Source organism: Natrix helvetica, assembly GCF_964273705.1.
Source record: "Natrix helvetica genome assembly, chromosome: W".
Lineage (NCBI taxonomy): Eukaryota > Metazoa > Chordata > Lepidosauria > Squamata > Natricidae > Natrix > Natrix helvetica.
Window position 1 is genome coordinate 16,624,329 of NC_138555.1, and position 24,165 is coordinate 16,648,493.

Below are 24,165 nucleotides of genomic sequence, written 5' to 3' on the forward strand. Positions count from 1 at the left end.
GAATAGGGGTTGTTTACAGTACTTAGTGCATTGGAAGGGTTACCCTTGGTCTGAAGCTAATTGGGTGAATAGTGGGAACCTAAAAGTGGAGAAGTTAGTAAAGCAAGTCAATGGGAAGTTTCCCGAGAAGTCAAGGGGTTCCCCTGGGTGGAGAAAAGGTGGTTAATTTTGTTATGTTAACTTTTATGTTATTCTCTTTGCAGGAAACGTTTTTCTTTTGAGGAGAGGCCGCCTGTCAGGCCTGTAGTTATGTTCTTTTTAGGATCTTTGCCCTGCCACACTTTCTTATAATTTTCTATGCTGTTTCAATAGTGTAGTAGTTGGGAGGGGGGAATAGAAAGGAGTAGGATTGTAGAATGGATTGTTGACATTCTTTTGTAGAAGCCAAGGTCATCTTTTGTCTCAGCACCTCGACACCTGGCCGGAAGAAGATGGGTGTACATGCCAGCGTGGAAGATGATGATTGGAACATGTGATGGATTTGTGGGTGTGGGGAGAGATCATGAACTTTCAACTAGGTGAACTTACAGGATGTAATTCAGAGTTGAAATTTCCATAGCCGTACTAACATGCCTGCGGAATAAATTGCACCTTTAAGGATGTTTTGCCTTGGACAATGATTTATTTCTGCATGGTATTTAGAACCCTAACATTTACATGGAAAATTAAAAAGCTTAGGAATCTCTCCAAAGGAGATTTTAAACAAGGTTGTCCAGCATTCCCTTTCTGTACGAAAGAACCATTCTTCCCTTAATAGAAGAACATAGTTTAATCTCATAAATCTTGCCTAGAGTGAATGTGGCTGCGTGTATATACTGTACACACACACATATAAACACAGCAACCACACATTTTGTCTGTTTTACAAAAAGAGATGAAACGAAACTCTGTCTGTGTGTGTATGTGTGTGTGTATAGATTTCATATTTAGAAGGGACACAAATGAGGTCTCATGTTTTATCATTTCTGTACACGTGACACTATACTGGGCAGTGCTAGGAGGAAACAGATGCAGTCACTTGCCTTTTTTCACTAAAACAGAGAATAATATAACTAAAGTAAGGACCCCCTAGCTTTGCCATCAAATGTAAAGTCCCCTTCGGCCAAGTGTGGAAATAAAATGAGTAAGCAACCCATTTGATTTCATTTGGCATTCTATAGACAGAAGAGTCTTAATGGTTACTGATCTCAAAAAGGATTTTCCACTCAGGGCGTCCAAGACTTCCTCGAGAGGAGCATGTAGTCATAGTGGTAGGGATGAGCCCAGAAAACCTGGATATCACATCCACTTTTGTAGCTGGCTTACCTGTCCCTTAATCGTAACCACACAGTCAATGGATGAATTGGGAATGGGTTAAACTGTGTGCAATCATCTGCTGAAAAAAACTATTTGTGTGACCGAGTCTAGGCACTGAGATCTGCCTAAAGAGCTCCTGGGTCATCCATATCCAAGTCCCATCCAAATGCCCCACAGGACAGTGGTTTGCAGACCTGACGGTCTCTGATTTAATTACCCTTTGGATGGAGAGTTCACCAATAAGCCAAACCCTAAGATACAGGTGTAGAGAGAACGTGTGTGCACATGTATGCATTAGTGTGTGCAATACATCTTCCACTGTGCTACAGAGCCCTTTTGTCTTCCTGGTATCTATGATGCCCAGTTCAACATCTTGGCTGCTGTCCTGTTCTGGGTGAGGGGCGGGCCATGCCCACCCAGGAACTCTCCTTTGTACACCCAGAACCATGTACACCCAGAACTGCAGGTGGAAAGTGCTCACTGCAGACCTTTCCCTTGTTCCAAACATCTGTCGTTGGATTATTTGTTTGCCTGGTTTGGGAAGACAGGGGGTCTGGGTTGAAAAACCAGGGTGGCCCTACCACCTCGGTGGCGGGATCTTGGAGAAGAGCACAGTGCCCTGCTGTGGATTTTACAAGGTGCCATGCTGAGATTCATATTTAGAGAGAATGCTGCGGAAGCGGGTTAGTTCCTGGCGGATATTGGCCACTTCTTGGCGAAGCACTGCGTTCTCCTTCTCCAAAAAAGCCGCCCGAACAGTGATTTGATTCTCTTTCAGGCGGCGAGCATCTCTTGAGCGTTTTGCTGCCTCATTGTTCTTGTACCGCCTGTTCCAATATTTTTCATCCTGGTGCAACATGAAAAAGGCGGGGGCAGGGGGAGGGAAAGAAGAAAAAAGTGACATATCAAAGAAAGTATCACATAACCATTGCACACTAGATAATTCTGACAATTTCCCACAAGGCTGTATCACTTAAATGTTCGTATGCAGTTTCGTGTAGACTTGTCAACAGTTGGCCCTCTGTCCAATTCAGGGTAATTTTTGTGCTCTAAGAAGCAATGCACTTTACATGAATGCTGATGGCCATATCTCTGGATGGTTTCATCATCCAGACTGAGGATACTCATGGTCAAATCCCCAGTCAACCACAAAACATCACTGTGAACGAGTGACTTGAAATCTAAGAAAGGTTTGGCTTGTCCAGGTAGGAGACAGTTCTTAGTTGACTCTGGATGATCCAGGAAAGAGCAAATTCTGCCAAGCAGGATTTGTATCTCGCAAGTGAAGGCTGTAAATGCAACCATATCCCAAAAGGCAAGACTTAACTCTTAAAACATTAAACACACTATGACTTGTATCCTCATGACTGGACTTTCAGAGCCTTGCCATCCAACACTTACAGTAATATCTGTGTGAATGTGTTCTACTCTCCTTTGTGATATAACCATGAGCTCAAAGTCCTATGAAGGCCACAGAAGACTGTCATGTTCCAGTAGGCCTACAAAAATAGTTTAGCAACAGCCATTCATCCACTGAAGTTGATTCAGACTTGGTTCCATTCAGAGTCTATGAAATCAATTGGCCTTCCCTCACTTGGTTTCAGAGCCTAGGTACAATTAAGTCAGCTCTAGCCAATTGTTCTCAATGACCTGGACTACAAACAGATGGAGAGATGACACAATTGGAGCAAAATGCACAAAATCTGGCTTTCTTCTCTTTAAAAAGTAGGGGAGGGGTAGAGTTGGATTGACATTGTGCTGCCATTAGAAGGAAGGTTATTGTTATTATGCTATTCTTATACAACAGTAGCCTCTTCTCAATTTTTTGTTTCCCATATTAGAGGGTTAGGGTTTACTTTTATGAACCAACCCTCTGCCAGCTGCATGGGCCTAACTAACACATGCAGCTGGCAGAGGGTTTTAAATGGATTTTAAAATGATATTTCAAAGTAAAGATGTACTGTGTTTGGATCATCTGGGACAGGTTCTCTTGCTGACCTTGTTGATGTCAGGTGCCTTAAAAAAGAGACTGACAGCTATAGTGAGCAGACCAGTGGTGGGTTCCGGATCCCGTTGCAACCGGTATGGTGCAAACGGGGCCCCGTCATTCACCACATGAACATGTGTACTTACCGCCTGCAACGCTCCGTGACGCTCCAGCTGCTCAGCAGAGCATCGCACAGGCGCCATACGCTCCATGCGCGGAAGCCCCAAAGAGCTCAAATACCGATAAGGAGCGCGGGTGAGTGGGTGGGCCCTCTGGAGCACCATACTGGAATGGTACCTGCTGCTCTGGGCAGGCACCAGTATGCCCGGGGCGTACTGGTCGTAACCCACCACTGGAGCAGACCCACTCTGGACTTCCCACTTTTGATACAGATATTCACTCCTTTTGAATAAAGGAGAGTTAGTTTGGTCTGGTGGTTAAGGCACCAGGCTGGAAACCAGGCGACTATGATTTCTAATCTTGTTTTAGCCATGAAAGCTGGCTGGGTGACATTGGGCCAATCATCAGGAGGCTGTGAGTTCTAATCCTGTGTTAGGCATAACAAAGATGGGATATAAATAAAAAAATTGAGAGAAATCTGAATATGGCCTTCAGCTTCATGATCAAATTTGTATAGATACCCCAAATTTCAGCTACAGTAAAAAAATAAAATACAATTTAGCTTTAGATACCGTGCTGTACGATGCCAGCTACTCAACGAGTCCTTGGGGGAAGCTATCTGGCTCTCTGCTTTTGCTAGTGTGCCTTTGTGATTCAGTGTATTGTGGGAACTAACTAGGACAGTGATGGCTAACCTTTTTCTAAAGGCATGCCAAAATTGTGTAAATCAGCTGAGAGCTTCTGTGCCTGCAAATATGGCTCCGTGTACCACCTGTGGCACGCGTGCCATAGGTTCGCCATCACGGCACTAGGACCTTGTCAAGTTGTGTTTATACAATACATCAGGAGTGTTTCAGCTGAGGAAGAATCTGCAATGACATTTCAGTGGTGCCAGACAAAAAAGGAATCCATCCATGCAAATGAGTGGCAGTTTTTGCCTAGAAGTGTGAAGTGGTACTGATGGGGAGTTTAGTTACTCCAATGGATGCTGAAAGCTCTGCAAAGCTTCCTACTTTGTCTTCCTGGCAACATTCTCTTTCAAAAAGTAAAAGAAAAGTTTAGCGACCATATAGGCAGGTAGTCAAGAATACTAGAAAAAGTGCCAGGAAATAGAACTAAAAGAAGGAGCTGTGTAGATGAAGGATGCTAGAAATAATAAATAAGAATTTTTTAAGATAAATACAGAATAAAAAAAAGAAGATACAGGTAGTTCTCAACTTACGACCACAACTGAGCCCCAAATTTATGTTGCTAAGTGAGAAATTTGTTAAGTGAGCTTTGCCCTATTTTACATCTTTTCTTGCCACATTTGTTAAGTGAATCACTGCAGTTGTTACATTAGTAACATGGTTGTTAAGTGAATCTGGTTTCCCCATTGACTTTGCTTGGCAGAAGGTTGCCAAAGGGGATCATGTGACTCTGGGACACTGCAACCACCATAAATATGGGTCAAGCATCCGAATATAAATCACATGACCACGGGGATGCTGCAACAATTATGTGTGTGGAAAATGGTCATACAGGTAAGTCACTTTTTCCAGTACTGTTGTAACTTTGAAGGGTCACTAAATGAACTGTTGTAAGTTGAGGACTACCTGTACAGTAAGTCAAGCAGCTGAGCAAAAATGGTAAAAAGATAACAGGTAACAAATAAAAAACAGACCTACTCAACTTCTATTTTGACTCTGTCTTCTCTAATTTGAGAAGCTGAAATGAAGGAGCAGGACTGAGATAAAGCAAGGCATTACAGATACTCGACTTACAACCATAATTGAGCCCCATTCAGTTCAGTACAGTTACCGTTGTAAGTCATGCTGGCCGTTAAGCATGTCACCCCAGGACTGTGACAAATTTTTCCAATGGGTTGTGTTTGCTGGCAAAAACAATAAATTGTGGTGATGATATGGGCCAGTTGCCAAGTGTGACATGTGACTGTGGAGGGTGGGGTGGCTGCTGGAATTTTGAAACTGGGTTCTAAGTACCTTTTGAGGGGGTCCATTGTATCTTTTAAGAATTGCCAATCTACCAGTCATAAGTTGAGGATTACCTGTAGTCTGCAGTATTTGGATCCAAAGCAGAAAACATGTTTCAGAGCAAGTGTTATTTGCTCTAACTGTGGGCAGCTCCTTGATTCTTTTACCTGGACTCCTTGTCACTAGCTTCCTAACTCAAACACATCTCCCAGCCCAGGAAAAGTTCTGAATACACCTGTATTGGATCCAATAGCACCTTTTCCACTCTGTAACCAAATATTACACACGTCTGGACAAGAATGCTTCTTTCCTTCGAATGAGTTTCAATCTCTAGAGCCAGATGAATAGCATTGTACTGTACTGAAGAAATTTGTTGATGGTCTGGTTGAACCTTTGAGGAACCCTGGAGAGCTGATCTAGTGACCGAAGAAGCACAAACATTATCCCTGTCTTCTAAAAAGAGGGAAAGGAGGATGTAAGAAGTCATAAACCTGTCACTGACAACTGGGGAAATTATAGGGATCATAAAGTGACCATCTATAAACACCCTGAAAACAATGCAATAATTACCTAAGTCAAGATGGCTACTTCAAGAATAAGTTTTTCTAAATTTATTTTACTTATTTGATTCTAGCTTCCTTGTAGATTAGGGGAATGCCAAGGAGGATTATTTTCAAAGTACACAACTAATAGTTTCACTACAGGTCAGATTCCACAGTCAAATTTGCAGCCAGTTCTTCAAGGGCACATTGCACTTGAAAAAACAGTGAAAGCAAACCAACTGGTTTGGAAAAGATCAATGAATGTGATCCTGGGACAAGAAACCAAGTCCTATAAAGATGGAATGGAAGAATGGGGCACAGTGGGGATAGGACAGCCCTGTATAATAAATACTTTCAATGATGTCATGCATGACCAGAACGGCAGAACATGGAATACTGGATTTACATTACAAGAAGGCTTTGTAGATTAGAAATGAACATCTAAGAGCACTTTGGCAGTAGAATATGACACCTGGAGATGGCGTATTTTTCTTCACAGATGCATTCAAGCAGAAGCTGAAAACCCCTCCACTAAGAAAGCCTTAATTGGACTCGATGGCACTAAATATCCAATATCCAATCTTTCTTCAACACGGCCTGCAGATGTGCAAGTTTCAACTCAGAATTCTTAGCAAGGGACATAAAGCTGCCCCAGGTCTTCTGAATGAGGATGGGATATAAATCAATAAAGAAACAAATGCTAACAAAGGCATTCTGAGGGTAAAAGGATATATACATCATTGGTAGGGACCCCAGCTTGGGAAAAGCAACCAAATGAATAACAAGTGAAATCCTTCAAGGCAGTGGTCCCAAACTTTTCTGGCACCAGTTTTGTGGAAGACAATTTTTCCACAGAATTTTTTTTGGGGGTGGGGGTGGGGGCGGGGGGGAGGATGGTTTCACATGCAACCTACAACCTGATGAAGCTTCACTTGCTTGCCCACTGCTTGTGCAGTGGTACCAGTCTGTGGACTGGGGATTGGAGACCCCTGTTTCAAGGTGTTTTGACAACTTGTAAAAATTCTCATTCTTTCTGTATCATTCTACCCCCACCCCACACCATTATAAAGCTATTAGAATGGAGGGATAGGACTAGGAAGATGGGTTAAAGATAAGTTAAAAATCCTCACACTACCATAAAGCTTCCCTGAGATTCATTCCTATTTTAGTCTCATTGTTGTGAAGAGAAAAAACAAGGGGGAAGGCCTAAGTATTCCATTTTCATCTCCCTGTGTATAGGGCCATGGACATTTCGAAAATACTCAGACCTAACCTGACCAGCAGAGCACCTCTCTGCTGTTCATTAAACCATGTATTTTCTTTTTAGTCTGAAAAAGGTCATACAGGTAGTCTTCGACTTAATGTTCACAACTGGAACCAACATTTTAGTCACTAAGCAATGCAGTTGTTAAGTGAGTCATTAAGGGATCAGATCCATTTTTATTGGAATTGGGTATGTTTAGCTTAAGAGAAAGAAGGACTAGGGGAGACATGATAGCAGTGTTCCAATATCTCAGGGGTTGCCACAAAGAAGAGGGAGTCAAACTATTCTCCAAAGCACCTGAGGGCAGAACAAGAAGCAATGGGTGGAAACTAATCAAGGAGAGAAGCAACTTAGAACTGAGAAGAAACTTCCTGACAGTTAGAACAATTAATCAGTGGAACAGAAATTGCCTCCAGAAGTTGTGAATGCCCCAACTCTGGAAGTTTTTAAGAGGAGATTGGACAACTATTTGTTTAAATGGTATAGGGTTTCCTGTCTGAGCAGGGGGTTGGACTAGAAGACCTCCAAGGTCCCTTCCAACTCTGTTATACTATTCTATTCTATTCTATTCTATTCTATTCTATTCTATTCTATTCTATTGTGGTCATTAAGTGAATCACATGGTCATTAAGCAAATCCAGCTTCCCCAACTGACTTTGCTTGTCAGAAGCTAATTAGGAAGGTGGCAAGCCGTGATCATGTGACTGCAAGATGCTGCAATAGTCATAAATGCAAGCTGGTTGCCAAGCACCAAATTGTGATGTAACCACAACAGTGATGTGATGGTCATAACTTCAGGGACCAGTTGTAAGTCATTTTGTTTCCTAAGGCCACCATAACTTCAAAATGTTGTTAAATGAACCCATCATAAGAGGAGGACTACATATAAGTAGTTTAAAGAACAGCTGGGCTTGCGCTAAATCTAAACTCCTCCTAAATCATTTTCAACACACAGCCCAAGAATTTATTGTACATGCAATGAACACATAAAACTGTTTATGGTCTTGTTTTTATTGCTTGGTTTGTGAGTAACTTTGTTCTCTCTCTGTCTGAATACTATACTCCCTTCCTTAAAGAAACATCCAAGCTATTTCAACCACATGAAGGAGAATAGGAAAATGAAAGCAAAAGGCTTCTGAACCCCAAAGCAGCAGCCTATCCTTGTTCCCAGCTCACCTTCTGATCATCAGGAACCTGTATTTTCTGGGCCTTTTTCATGATCGGCTGGGGCTTAAGCTCCTCTTCTGAGAACCGATGCTTGCGAGGGTCAAAGGTCTCGTGGCCTGGAATGCTGGACAATGCCAAATCAGCAGGGTCAGGATCAAAGTTCATGAGGACCTCCACAGCCTCAGGGTCTACCGGGCTGGGTGTGCTTCGGGATACTGGCATGATAGGACCTGAGGCAGGTAAGCAAGAAGGTGGGTGAATTTTGCACAAACCACCAACAAAAGTTACCTGCTGGTCCCCTACTCCTTCCTGATGATCATATATCCAACCACCCCTTTCTGATTCCCGGTGCACTTCAACTCTTCAAGAAAGGGATTAACAGATATTGTGGAGAGCAACCCAGTACATTTAAGTGCTCCTGAGCCAACTGCGCAGACCACAAGGATTAAAGGCATGCAGAGGGGCTGAGGAATTGATGCAGGTTAAAAAGCACCCCAACAACCCCATTTAAGTAGAGGTGGATTTTCTGGAGCATTCCATGTCTGACAGGGCCTAAGAAACAGTCAGAGAAAGGGTTAGGACCCATGTTAAGACCCATCCTGGATCCAAAAGTCCCTTTTGCACTTAACCTCCATTTCCTGTTCTAGCCAACATTTTCATTACCAGCATTCAAGCTTTTTCTTGTTAGCAAACCATCTCCATCTCCTCTTTCTCTGTAAAAAAATCAATACCGTCTTTTTTCCTGCTACTGTAATAGAGCCGAGGAACTCATGTGCTCCTGCCTGTTGGAGAACCCAGGTACCCTGGTTTCCACCCCTCCCTCCCCCAGACATCTGCCAGTTATCCCTTCTAATCTCTTCCCCATAGGAGACCCCAAATGACCGCCCTGCTGGAGTGCTCCACCCACCTCCCTTTGGAGGAGAGCCCCACGACTATTCCGCCCTGCTTTGCAAGCCCCTGCTGCTGGCCCCTCATGGGAACCTGCCCACTGGGAGAGCCACACAGGCACCCCTGGAGAGGCCCTGCCCGCCTGCCTCATACCACAGCCCCATGTGCCTGCTTGCCCCGCCCTGAGCCGAGGAAGGGGCAGGCTGCCAGCTGGCAGGAGTGATGAGTGCAGAGCCCAACCGAGTTACATGTGTTCACAGAGGCAGGGTGAGAAACGTGAGCGAAAGCTGGAGGCTCCATGCACAGACACGAGACTGGGCCTTTCCGAGCGGGCGTGGTTGACACAGGGCTCTGGCACACCAGTAACACGGGATTCCCCGCAGCCTCCTGGCACGCTAGGGCTGGGTCTCTACTCCAGGACACGTGCACACACATTCAAACATGTTCCTTAAAAAAAAAAAAAGGGGGGGGGGGAGACCCACAGCTGATGTTCAGGAAAGGGGAGAGCTTCATTCCCCAGGAACTCTCCCTCTTATAAGTGGAGCAAAATCCTTACATCTAGGATCTCCAGGTAATGGGGCAGTGTTTGTGCAGAGGGGAGGCTTTTCTGTTTTTAAATGGAGGCTGTTGGTATCCAGAAATGCGAACATAGCTGATGAAGCAACAAGAGGGAAAAGGATGGGGAGTGGGGGGGGGGGAAGAGGGTACAGGGCAAATATCAGGATTCCATGCTTCCTGGAAGGCAAAAGAGTTTTTAGATAGAATATTTGTAGTTCAAGGTTGAATTGTGGGGTCATTGATGCTCTCCGAGCTTGGTGGTTTTCTTGCAGATGTTTCATTGTCAAACTAGGTGACATCATTAGTTCATTGGTGATGTTACCTAGTTTGGTAATGAAACATCTGCAAGAAAACCACCAAGCTTGGAGAGCATCAAGGATCCCAGAGTTTTTAGAGGATGGGGTGACTTAAACAAAAGAACATCTAGAGAGGGGACGCAATTTGTATTTAATGTTTTGGACCCCAGCCCCCCAGATATAAGAGCTCCAGTTACTTTCTTTAGATTTAAATAAAAGAGAAAAATATTTGCAGTGGTCTTAGATTCACTGACTAATAGATCTGGATGAATAAAACAATTTCTGTGTTCATTTCACACAATGTGCTCAAACAATTAAAACTTTATGGCATGATGTGATGGACTGGTGCATACAACAGGCTAAAATGATGGCTGGATTGCCTTTCCATGCTGGGCCACCAAACTCCCTGGAGTTTCAGTGTGTTGTGAGAATCCAGCTTATGTCTGACAAGGAAGAGATGGAGCATTCAGAAATGCTTGGTGTTCAAATTAACACTGAGCTAACCAAGTTAGAGAAAGTGAAGGATCATAACTGAGAAGAAACTTAATGGCAAGTATGGGGAGGTAAGAGGGCTGATGTACCATCAAGTCTTAAAGTTTGAGAGGGACCATATACATTTATCAAATATAGGAATTAGAAATTCACTTGAAAACCTGCATCATCTTGAACATCAGTTTAATTACATTACTTTTGCACCCTACTGATGACACTGTCTGATGTGATCAAAATATTACTCATGTGTAAATCAACCTGGAGCACCACTGGTCTAAGAATGACTCCAGAGCAGTGTCTCTCAACCTCAGCAACTTTAAGCTGTGTGGACTTCAATTCCCAGAATTCCCCAGTCAGCTATGCTGGGAATTGAAGGAATTCTGGGAATTGAAGTCCACACAGTTTAAAGTTGCTGAGGTTGAGAAACACTGCTCTAGAGCACAATTCTGGTGTTGGATATACTCCAAGGAGCCCCAAACACTGTGGATGGAATCAATTCATCCCCACTAACTTGCACTCTTGATATTTTTCATCATAAACTGTAAGCACCAGTTTTCCATCCAAAACTCTGTAAACTTCCTCCTTTCCTCCAACTTCTCAACAATCACACTTCTAAATGGAAGCCAAAAAGCAATATTCAGAATCAAACCTGGTAGATAGCTTACTAAATATTATCCAACTCAAATTTCTTATTATTCTGTTTTTAAAAATCCACACACTCCACCTTTCTATTGGGAATCAGAACAAGGCTCAGTCAAAAATGAAGTCTAAAAACAATATTACCACCACTCTTGGGTGGGGTTTGCACAATGCAGTGAATTTGGTTACTGAATTAATCCATTTTTTAAAAAGTTTTTTTATTTTATTTTAATTGAACAACACCACAAAAAAAAGAATCATCCTTCAATACATCTTGTAGAAAGCGTGTCGATTGGTTACAAATAACTTTCGTGCATTTCTTCCATAGTCATTACTTGTAGTTCATATTAGATTATACACTTTGAATCAAAAATCTTTATATATCTTACTATCAATATACCACAATGCTCATTTGACTACAATTATTTGAACGTGCTTCAGCCTGAACTTATTCATACTTAAAAACACAACCACATAATGGCATTTGTTAGCTATTTCAAAAATCCTCCAATCACATTATACTTTTATAACATATTCTGAGTAAAAATCAATTAATAAAGTTTCTAAGCCTTTCCCCCCCTTGCCCCCCCAATTCGCTGTTTAGAATTTATATTCAAGTTGCTTTTACCAATACCAGAGCATGTATGTATTATTAAACAATATCCATTAACATTTCCTTGTTGTTATAATTAGCTAAAAGTCATTTACTATTTATATCCCAACTCCTCTCGTCAACCCCCCCCCCCCCCCAAAAAAAAAACATTACACCTTTATGACAAAACCTAAATAGAAATTTGTTAGTAAAATTTATAGGTCTTTTTCCCAGGTCACAATTTGCAATCTATATCAAGATTTCTTTTACTAGTTTAAGAGTACATAGTATATATCATTAAGTTGTATCCATTATCATTCCATTATTGTTAATTATAGTTATTTAATTGTTGATGAATAAACATTTAATAACAATCTAAAACAATCTAGAAATTACTAAATTCCTACTTATTGCTCAACCAAAATTAACTATTTTTTAATTATCAACTTTCATTGTTAACCTGTATCTTTCCAGTAACAAAACAGTCTTATCTCTCTTGCCAGTTGTGTCAGTCTTCTTTTTATCTCCTTTATAAGGTTTTTATAGATTTCTCTCCACACTTTGTTGCTTGAAGGATCTCTCAGGTAATCTCGTTGCCCACCAATTATTTTTAAAGTTAGCTTGTTTTTGGTTATCAATCCTGTTTCTGAAAGAGTTTCTCTTCTTAAATCCATCATCATTACCCTTTTTTCTTCTTCTGTATCTTGAAGTCTGGGGTAGAGCTCCAATTCGTCGAAATCCCTCTTCCATGTTCCCTTCATTCCACTTTCACCCACATTTGCTCCATTAATAAATTCATCTGTTGTCTTGTCTTTATCTTCTATATCTTCATTCTCCCCTTTAGTTTTTGGTGCTCCAACCCCTTCATCTTTTGCTGTGAGGAATGCTAGTTTTTCCAACTTCTTCTCAATTCTCCCATATCCTTCCAACAAATTTTGAATTCCAGCCAAATATTTTGAAATTTTAAGGTTTCCTCATCTGAATATTGATCCATGTTTCCAAAAAGGAAGAAAGAAATGAAAAAAACTAATAGCCACTGCCACTCTAGCCTTCCAAGCCTCTTTTATTTTTTAATTTTAGGTTGATTTAAGCACAAGGGGTTTTTTTGTGCTCTTCAAAAGAGAAGGGTTCTGTTTTGTTTTCCCCCCATTCTCTCCCCTGCCAAAATAGTTCTCACAGGCACCTGTAAAAACAATTCGTGCCCTTGGCTCTTTATCAGTTTGTATAAACAAATAACAAACCCTTCTGCTACAAAGTCAGTGAGAACAAAGAGAAAAAAAATAAGAGATACATTGTTTCAAAAAACTCCAGCTTCCGACTTCTGAGTGGCCGTGTTGCTACTTTTCACTTTAACTATCTCAGGCTTATAGGAAAGAAAGTTCTTTAATAAAATTTAGTAACAAGTAATAGGAAAAATTGTAAAAAAAAAAGGAAGGTTTTAGTCCAGAAATCAAAAAATAAAGTAACAAAGAGCAGAAGAAAAAAAAAGTTTGATCCGTTCACTTTAAGAGAAGAAACGAAAAACGTTACGAGCACTTCAATCCACAAAATATGGTTACAAGGAAAAAAAGCTTTCCAATGCGATCCAGTATTAATTAATTTCGCAGCTTAATTCTTGCTTGAGGATCTAATTTGGCTTTTTTTTAAAAAAAGGTTTCTTTGAGCAGTCTTTCCCAAAATAAAAAAATCTCACCAGATGGACTCACTTTCTCTTTTCACTTCCTTCCTTCCGGAGCCGTCCCTACTACATCAGCCTGGGGCTGCCTGTTTACCGCCGGCTTGAAGAGCTTCCCTTGGGTCAATCAGGGACTTTGCGATGTCCCTGAGACCAGCAAGGCTTTGTCTTCCTGGTCACAGTCTCTACGGGACGGTTTAGGTCCATCTGGACCGTCCAGCGACAAAAGTGTCAATGGCAGTCTCGGAGTGTTGAGACTGCACGTTGTGTCATTGCGACATGGCTCCTCCCCTCTCCTGAACTAATCCATTTTCTGATGTTGCTGAACCATAAACTATTCAAACAGGCTGGACTTGTACAACGTGCTAATCCTTCCACCAAAGCTCTAAACAAGGTTAAAACTAACCAAACTTAGCATTTTGTGCAAATCCAGACAAAGAAATGGAAGTTCAGAAGTAATTGTTTTCAGTGTGGGAGTTGAACACAATACCCAACTCAAACTTCTCAGATATCCCCGGAGCCTATTGAGACTGTTAAAGTAATAATAAAGTTGAGTAAATGCATTAATTTGCAATGTTTTTACTGTTGTAAATTGTCTTAAATCTCCATCCCATTCCATGTACTCTTTAATACATTAATTCTATTATAACATAGAATTTTCATTAATTGGATCAATTCTCAACAGGTGTATCTCTAGCTGTATGGACTTCATCTCCCAGAATTCCTTGCAATATCTATAACTGAAATTGCCTGAGTTTTGTTAATCCAACAATAAATATATTTGTAATAATTTTAGAGTTCTTTTTAAAGTAAGAACTAGTCAAATAGGACATACAAGAGTACACTTAGCACAAGCCAATATAGAGGGTTAAAATTGAGATCTGGAGCAGAGGGAAGAAAACATACACTTTGCTCAGCGCACAGTCCTTTTCTCTTCATACAGATTTAGCCACAGGAAGAAAAGTAGCTTGGAAGGAGTGATTCAGAAATTGTCTAACAAGAAAAAAAAAACACCTACACACACTATTCTCTTTTGCTGCACTTTCATTGCAAATCATGGCTTCCACAATCTATTTTTGTATAAAAAATGCTTTGTTGCATGCATCCATGTGTAACCTGGATGCAGGTCCCCAAGTCTTTGTGTCTTTAAATAAAATATAAATTACAATATGACTTTGTCCCCTACAACATCAAAGGGCAAGTTTAAATTATGCTTTCTTCTTATTCCATAGAATAAGAAGCCAGCCATGCTCAGGAATTCTGAGACTTGAAATCCACAAATCATAAAGGGGCCATCATTCCCCACCTCTGCCATAGAGGCACTGCAGAAGGAAAACAAAATAAAGCATGTAGCAATACAACTCTTAATTTGCAACCTAGCTTTATAAGAGTGTTCTTTATAATACTATCAACAAATATTTGTGTGGGTATTGTTGGAAGTTATCACCCAGCCCTCTCCCAGAAAAATGAAATATCCTAGGAAATATTGAAAAGGCAGAATATTTCTCTGGATGTGAAAAGAAACATGTTTCAAAAGGACAAGGTAACTCTCCCCGCAGCTTCCTGCCCCCACCTTTTGTCCATGAGCCATTAAAGCCCGAGCTAGTCCACTTTACATAATAAAAGACTTCTCCCCTTCACCTCCATGGGGAAGGTAATAAAGGCATGGTAATATAACTGACCACATGGCATCTGAACTCAACGAAACCTGGATTCAAAACTCAGCACAGAGGATTGCCCTTGCATAGGCCCATGTGAGTCTGAAACCAATCAGAATACATTTCTTACACAGGAACAGGAAACAGAGAGGTGGGACCGAACAGATTATAAAAAGCCCTGCAAGCCCTTCTTCTTTTTCCCTTTTCTTCTTCTTCACCCAACACCTGGAAGCATGTGATCACCTTTTTCCCCAGGACCTCCAGCCATGTGGTCCTGTCCTCCATTAAACCATCTTTGTAAGCAGCCTCCATGCCTCCAGTGTATTTTTCCCCACTTGGGGGCGAACCCAGAAGGACATTACTTCCAACAGTATCTATGGTTTTAGGCCTACAATCAATGTATGCTGGCTGTGACAACTAAAATATTTGGAAGCTGAGGGGGGGAAAACCAGACTGTGGGATCCTTGATGCTCACGGAGCTTGGTGGTTTCTTGCAGACATTTCATTACCCAACTAGGTAACACCATCAGTACATATGTTACCTAGTTGGGCAATGAAACATCTGCAAGAAAACCACCAAGTTCAGGGAGCAACAAGAACCCCACAGTTCAACCCTAACCTCAGACATCAAAGCTGAGATGCCTGCTCCAGCAACCGAAGCAAAAAGAGATGAGTATTTGTGGAAGTTAACCCCTAAAGCAGCTGAGGTTGAGCTCCTCCACCCCAATGCCCAGAAAAAGGGAAGGGCCCTGAGCGAGCTGGGAAGAGTGGATGGATGTGGGACTGGAAACAAGCCAGGCTCCCAAAGCCCCTGATGGAGCCCCTGGGGAGTTCCGCAGAGCAACGGAGGGAGGAATTTGACTAGGCCACGCTCCGTGAAGAGGGGCCATTATGCAGGCCAAAAAAGAGGGGAGGAGGAGTGCATCCTTTTGAAGTGAAGAGAAGCAGACAGTAACACAGCCCCCCTTCTCCACCCATCAGAAGGAGGCTGCAACCAGTGCCTCTTCCACACAGCAGGCAGGCTGCCAGGGTAGACAACCACCTCCCTCCCTCTGAACTAGAGCTGAGAAACATGACCAGCCTTATCAAGCACAAGCATACAGAGGCTGACAGGAGGGAGGGAGGAGCAGTGCTGAACAAACTGCCCTGGTTTAGGGGAAAGTTTGATGGGGACTCAGACCAGTTAGGCCTATTCCTTGACTCAGCTGAGATCCACCTAGCTTGCTATGGGCACCTCTACCCATCCCCCAGAGCCATGGTGAATACTATCGCAGAGGGTCTAGAGGGAGAAGCAAGGGAATGGCTAGCCACCCTCCACAAGAGGCGAGCCCTCCAACTGCAAGGCGTATATGACTTCCTACGACTGCTAGAGGCCAGATTTGAGGAGGTGGAGGAGGACCCGTATGCAGAAGATGAGCTCGGAAACCTAAGGCAGAGGGGGCGACCCATCAAGGAACACATCCATGAATTTAGGAGAATCATTGGAAGGCTACCCCCTTTACCAGAGTGGCTGTCTGGACAAGCAGATTGCCCATGTAACCGCTTACTGGGACATCCCGAACCGACTGAGTGGTTCCGAGTAGCAATAAAAGTCGATGGCACATTGCGCGCAAACGACATGAGAAAGCCACCGGACACGAAAGAGAGAGGTCAAATGAGGGAATAGAGATAGACCCAGCCAAAGTACAAGCCGTCCTAGGCTGGCAACCCCCTTGCACCTGCAGTCAGCTACAAAGCTTCCTAGTGTTCGCGAACTTCTACAGGCAATTCACCCCCTCCTTCGTGAAGATTGCCAAACCCATGACGGACCTCCTAAAGACAGGGAGCCCAGGAACGAAACCCCACCCAGGGCAACCTCTACAGTGGGACCTAACCTGCCAAGAGGCTTTTGAAACACTAAAGGAAATGTTTGCAAAGGAACCGGTACTGAAGCATCCTGACCCCAAACAACCTTTCGTTATCCAAGCAGATGCCAGCAACGTGGCAGTGGGAGCAGTGCTACTCCAAAGAAACAACCAAGGAAACCTACAGCCCTGCGCCTATACCTCCCGCTAGCTCACAGACAGAGAGAGACAATGTCAACACTGTAAGCAACCTGGGAGAATGTCAAAAAAGTGCTAGCTAAAGCGGCAGAAACCTATAAGAAAAAGGAAGATAAACACTGAGCTCCGCAACGGCTATTCCAGATGGGGGAGAAGGTCTACCTCTCCACGAAGTATTTGAGGTTAAAACTCCCTAGCAAGAAACTGGGGCCAAAGTTTATGGGACCATTCCCCATAGTAAAGATCATCAACCCAGTCACAGTTCAATTGAAACTGCCCCGACTGCTAGAGAAGATTCACCGGGTATTCCATAGTAGCCTCTTAAAACCCATGGTTGGATCGACCCTGAAAACACTACCCCGGAAGCCCCCAGACCCTGTGGTCATATGGGGCCAAACCTATTATGAGGTGCAACCAATCCTTGATTCGAGGTGGCACAGGAGACAACTCCAATACTTAATCAAGTCGCTTCGCACAGGTCACTTTTGGGAAGTGAGGGGAGCCGAATGTCAACTCATAAAGCATTTCCATGTCTGTTATCAAGTTGCCATGGTGAGGAAACTGGGGAGCACATTCCATGCATACCTTCGGTTAGAGTCGAATCTCAGATTACCACAGCAGGCTTGTGAGGTGTGGAATTCTATAGCCTTTATAACCTTGTTGGTGTCAGGCCTGTAGTTATATTCTTTTTAGGATCTTTGGCCTGCCACACTTTTTAATAATTCTCTATGCTGTTTCATTAGTGTAGTAGTTGGGAGGGGGGAATAGAAAGGAGTAGGATTGTAGAATGGATTGTTGACATTCTTTTGTAGAAGCCAAGGTCATCTTTTGTCTCAGCACCTCGACACCTGGCCAGAAGAAGATGGGTGTATATGCCAGAGTGGAAGATGATGATTGGAACATGTGATGGATTTGTGGGTGTGGGGAGAGATCATGAACGTTCAACTGGGTGAACCCAGAGAACGTACTTCCAGAGTTGGAATTTCCATAGCCGTGCTAACATGCCTGCGGAATAAATTGCACCTTTAAGGATGTTTTGCCTTGGACAATGATTTATTTCTGCATGGTATTTAGAACCCTAACATTATTCCAACTCTCTACTTTAAAATAATTCACTAGCTCCCTCCCCCTATCAAGGGGGAAGGGCTGGTGATGGAAGATCTGGTGATGGGGTCTCGGCATTCCCAATGCTGACCGGGACAGCGTAAATATCAGCGAAGAATAAATGAGAAGCTTTTGGTGATAAGAAGCTGAGTGCGGAACTTCAAAGGCAATGGAATGCTGCTTCCAGTTTAATTGCATCAGGAGGAATGCAGGAGGAGACACGACAAGACGAAGGAAGGTCGCAGAAATATTTCTTCAGCAAATTGTGAGTGCATGCTCCCCCTCCTTCCCCCCAGCTTGGAAACAAGGCTTGGGAAAAAAAAAACCTAGAACAGAGGTTTGGGCTCCTTCCAGACGGCAATAAATGAAATGGCTTATCACCCTGCAACTAGCTGGGAGAAAGATTCCCTTTCAAAATGGGAATTTCAAAGGAGGCAGGAAGAAGGAATTTTTCCAGCATCTGTCACTTGCAAGCCACCACAAATGGGGCTGCAACCAGTAAATGAAGCAAATTGGGCAGTAAATTGGGCTTTCCTCCCAGGACTTGGATGGAAGAGATGCTACTTACCAACTCCTTTGCCATCAGCATGGGGAAATCATCCAAGCCAGCAAAGGGCACCTACTTGGCCCATAACTCCTCCAAGCCAGCAGGAGGGTCTTTGGCACGTAAAACCCCTTAGCCAGCCATCATTGGTTGAGCTGCAACCTGTGAAGCAGGCAACCCCGGGATGGGTCTTAACCCCAGGTCATGGATGTGAGGGATGCCAGTGGGCAACTGCCCTCCCTCAGCAGATGGCACCATGGCAGAAAGCTGGGCAGTGGCCAACCGAGGGATTGACCTCCCCACCGGTTCCAGTCTCCCCTGCAAGGCCCAAAAAGGTTCTTACCAGACCTTCCTACAGAGAAGAAATCTCCATGGAAGAAGGGATTACCAAACAGAGGCCTGCATTGTGGATGGCGGGAAAATGTGCGCCTGCAAGGCCCCAAGTGGCTCTTTACCCACCTTCCTACAGAGTAGCAATCACCAACATGGAAGAAGGGATTACCAAAGCCAGGCCTGCAAGATGGGAAGCGGGACAAGGTGCATCTGCAATGCCCCAAAAGGTTCTTACTCCACCTTCCTACAGAGAAGCAATCTCCACCATGGAAGAAGGGTTTACCAAGGGGGCAGCTGCAAGTTGGAGAGCAAGGCAGTGTGATGAAACGGTTCCTGAGTTTAGAGAGGTAACTAGGTTCCATTCCTCGTGGGGCCCAATTAAATGCCACCATTGTTGTCAACTTGGCCACAGAGCGTCAGAGTGCTTGGCTCCAGCCCCAATGCCACAAACGTGCGCACCAACCACCACGGCGGTAAAGAGAGGGTCCCAGATGCCACCACAGAAGAGTCATCTGGGCCAACAACCTCTGGAAGAGGATCCCCAACTTAAGGTGAGGAAGTGTCCTACCAAGGGGGAGGCCTCGGAAGAGGAAAAGGGCAGACATTCTCCGGAGGAGGATCCCCAACTTAAGGTGACAAAGAGTCCAACTAAGGGGGAGGCCTCGGAGGGGGAAAAGCCTAAACGACCTCTGGAAGAGGATCCCCAACTTATGGTGACGAAGAGTCCTACCAAGGGGGAGGCCTCGGAGGAGGGAATTGCCGAAGAACAAATGTGTGTACCAATTGCCACGGTGGTTAAGAGAGGGCCCCAGATGCCCGCACAGAAAAGTCATCTGGGCCAACAGCCTCTGGAAGAGGATCTCCAACTTAAAGTGACAAAGTGTCCTACCAAGGGGGAGGCCTCGGAAGAGGAAAAGGGCAAACAATCTCCAGAGGAGGATCCCCAACTGAAGGTGACAAAGAGTCCAACTAAGGGGGAGGCCTCGGAGGGGGAAATGCCCAACCGACCTCTGGAAGAGGACCCCCAACTTCAGGTGACGAAGAGTCCTACCAAGGGGGAGGCCTCGGAGGAGGAACAAGGCCAGCCGTGGATGATTGGATCCAAGAGCCCAGAACCTACAGCACCTGCAGCAGTGAGCCCGAAACGGCCATGGGAAGAGGTCGCAATGGACTTCATCATGGAACTCCCAGACAGCAGTGGGCATAAAGTAATTTGGACTGTTATTGATTTGTTTTCTAAGCAGGCACACTTCATTGCTTGCTCAGGATTGCCATCCGCAAACGAATTAGCGAAAATGTTTGTGAAACACATTTATCGCCTGCATGGAGTACCCAAGAGGATCATTTCAGACCGCGGAGCCCAGTTCACAGCCAAGTTCTGGAGAGAGGTCCTGAGATCTATTGGGTCCACACAAGAACTGAGCTCAGAGGTTCATCCCAGCATGAACGGCGCAGCAGAGGGAGCCAATGCGGTGGTGGAACAATACATCAGGTGTTTTGTGGACTATCAGCACGACAACTGGTCGGACTTGCTACCCTTCGCCGAAGTGGCGTACAACGATGCGGTCCACAGCAGCAGAGGATTAGCGGGTTTCCAGATTACCAGTGGCATGGAAGTTGTTGCCATGCCTGAGTTGCCTAGAGAACCTCCTTCTTTCATGTCTTTGAGTGAATGGATGGACATGCTAAAGAAAGGATGGGAGAATACGAAGAAGGCTCTAGCAGTTGCGGCAGAAGCCTACCAGAAGCAAGATGATCAACATCGCTCGCTCCTAAACCCCTACCGTGTGGGGGACAATGTTTTTATATCTACCAAATACATAAGATTAGAAATGCTTAGCAAGGAATTGGGTCCAAAATTTCTAGGTCCATTCCCAATAGTGAAGATAGTTAACTCAGTTACAGTTCAACTCAGTCTACCCAGAAGTCTAGGGGAAATTGACCCAGAATTTCATTGTAGCTTGTTGAAACCAGTAATTGGGTCTAACAGAAGAGCATCCACCCAAGCTCAATCTCCTCCTTTAGTGATGGAAGGGGAAACACAATCTGAGGTGGAAAAAATTGTAGATTTTAGGCTGAATAGGGGTTGCTTATAGTACTTAGTGCATTGGAAGGGTTACCCTTGGTCTGAAGCTAATTGGGTGAACAGTGGGAACCTAAAAGTGGAGAAGTTAGTAAAGCAATTCAATGGGAAGTTTCCCGAGAAGTCAAGGGGTTCCCCTGGGTGGAGAAGAGGTGGTTAATTTTGTTATGTTAACTTTTATGTTATTCTCTTTGCAGGAAACGTTTTTCTTTTGAGGAGAGGCCGCCTGTCAGGCCTGTAGTTATATTCTTTTTAGGATCTTTGGCCTGCCACACTTTTTAATAATTCTCTATGCTGTTTCATTAGTGTAGTAGTTGGGAGGGGGGAACAGAAAGGAGTAGGATTGTAGAATGGATTGTTGACATTCTTTTGTAGAAGCCAAGGTCATCTTTTGTCTCAGCACCTCGACACCTGGCCGGAAGAAGATGGGTGTACATGCCAGAGTGGAAGATGATGATTGGAACATGTGATGGATTTGTGGGTGTGGGGAGAGATCATGAACTTTCAACTGGGTGAACCCAGAGCATGTACTTCCCGAGTTGGAATTTCCATAGCCGTGCTAACATGCCTGCGGAATAAATTGCACCTTTAAGGATGTTTTGCCTTGGACAATGATTTATTTCTGCATGGTATTTAGAACCCTAACAGTTGGATAATGTGATTTATGACACAGACTGAGGGGAGAGGGGAAACAGGAACAAAGTTCATCCGTAACTTACTTGAGGTCAGATCCGACTCCAATGGGGTATTGCTGAAATGTTGTTTCTAATAAATGACTGGACTTCTTTTGAAACTTGGCTCGAGGCTCATGAATTAATTAGGGCATCTTTCGGAAACCTGACTCTTCTATAGAAAAAAACAGACTTTGGGAAAGAGTTAAAAGAAGATTCTTACAGCTCTCTTACAAATCTCATCCCAAAAGCAGGAGAACCACAGGAACCAATCACTATGTTTTCACCTACACCCCCCCCCCCCCCCCATCTTCTTGCACAACATACAGCCAAATTTACCTGTCTTGCTGCAGTTTTGGTCATAATCACTGCCAACTAGACCTTCACCAGATGAAGAACAGACTGATGACGCACAAGAAGCTGGTCGACTAAGATCCACCACTACCCCACTGGAAGGTGAGGTGGTGGGCTGGCTGCCTGGGGAATAGGACTGATGGGCTGGACTTGGGGGCAAACCATTTTCCAGCAAAAATTCATCCAAGTCGATGTATTCAATCTCATTGTAGGGCAAGGTGCGTTCCCACAGGAGGGACCCCCGATATGCACAGTGCCCAGGTCTTGAGATGCTCAGATCGTCCTCCATTTTATGTTCCTTGTCTTTGATCACACCTGCAATGGAACAGAAGCAGCAGGCAAAGGGAGAAACACAGGTTAAAGAATAAGATGTGTGCAATGTGTATGAGCTAAGAATAGGAATCTACTGAAATGCAATCAAAAACAAGACAGGCAATTAACGGGAAAGTCAGAATCTGGAAAATTAGACCAGAATTTGCTCATGCTGCGAGGAGAAGGCTGAAGGTGGTAAATCTGCGATAAGATGCTTAAAAAAACTGCAAAGCTTGTGCCAAAGTCATACATAAAAGTCTTCTAGAAAGAAAGTGGACTTTGACAAGAAGAGTAGTTAATTAATGAATTAATTATTGTTTCCTCGATATACCACACATTAAAGCTTAAATTTTGTACTGTAAAGGGACAAGGGTCATATCTGCCAAAGCAGCTCATAATTAAAAAAAGAAGGGCCTAATGTGAAGAGGAAATGGAAAAGCAATAAATGAATATAAATCACAGCTACACATATTTAAGCCGTTCAGTCAAAGGTGATAGTCTTTTAAAGAGGTGAGGAATTGTGGCCCTTTTATAACTTGTGGACTTCAACTGCCAGAATTATGCTGGCTCAGGAATTCTGGGAGTTGAAGTCCACAAATCACAAAAGGGCCATTGTTCCCCACCTCTGTTTTAAAGGAAAATACAGTTCAAAGGGAATACAAAATGCCTTTAGCAACAATAAGAGCCTTTCCCAAACCAAAAGTTAATCCTTCAAAAGCAGAAAACATTAAAACTCATCATCTTACGACCATTAGTTTAACAACTGTTCAAACTTATAACAATGCTGAAAAAGATAGCCTTCATACTTATGACTGTCTCAGTGGTTACATGAACAAAATTCAGGCACTTGGCAACTGGCATGTATGTACAATAGTTACAGTGTCCAGGGGTCATGTGATCACCATTTGCAAGCTTCCCAAGGGGCTTTTGACATGAAAATTCAGAATGGGGGAAGCTGGATTCGCTTAACAACTGCCCACTTAGCAATGGAAGTTCCAGTTCCAATTATGGTCATAAAGTGAGCAATACCTGCATACAACTGGAGGCTTCAGAGTGCCAAATTTTCCTTATCAGGTCTAGCCTACTTAGGGCAAGATTATTCAACAAAGTCAAGATGAACTTGTTGTCTGGAAGGGATACGGAAAGCAATGTAAAAAATAAAAACTAATTAGCACTAAGTTATTATAATTTGCAAGTTAGGTAAATTACACTTAGCACAGCTGTTCGAATCAAAGGGATGGCTACACCATTAAGTTACTTACAGGGATTAAAGTGTGCTGTGGAGAGCAATGTTCCCTCTAAGGTGCGCAGCTGCGCGGCCGTGCACATGGCAAGAAAACACTGCGCAGCAGTTTGCAACTGCCGTGCAGTGATTTCTACTGTCACAGGCTCTGGAAGCTGGGGAGCTGCCCACATAGGACCTCCCCGGACTTGTTTTGATGAGCGCGAGGCGAATGACGGTAGTTTGCGCCGGCCACGCCCGCTCAAACTATTGTCAGTCGCCCCGTGTTCAGCAAAGCAAGCCTGGGGAGGTCCTTTGTGGGCAGCCAGTCCTAGCCGCTTGTGCCTGAAGTG

The 24,165-nt window shown here is 43.7% G+C and overlaps 1 pseudogene across 1 annotated transcript in view; it reads right to left on the reverse strand.

Moving 5' to 3' along the window:
* Window positions 1-611: 611 nt before the first annotated feature.
* LOC309400392 (thyrotroph embryonic factor-like) overlaps window positions 612-24,165 on the reverse strand; it is a 59,088-nt pseudogene continuing 35,534 nt past the window's right edge. The window contains exons 3-5 of the transcript XR_014176870.1: window positions 22,264-22,593; window positions 8,359-8,579; window positions 612-2,143 (exon numbers count right to left, since the gene is read on the reverse strand). The product of XR_014176870.1 is annotated as a thyrotroph embryonic factor-like (transcript). The remainder of the gene's footprint in view (window positions 2,144-8,358; window positions 8,580-22,263; window positions 22,594-24,165) is intronic.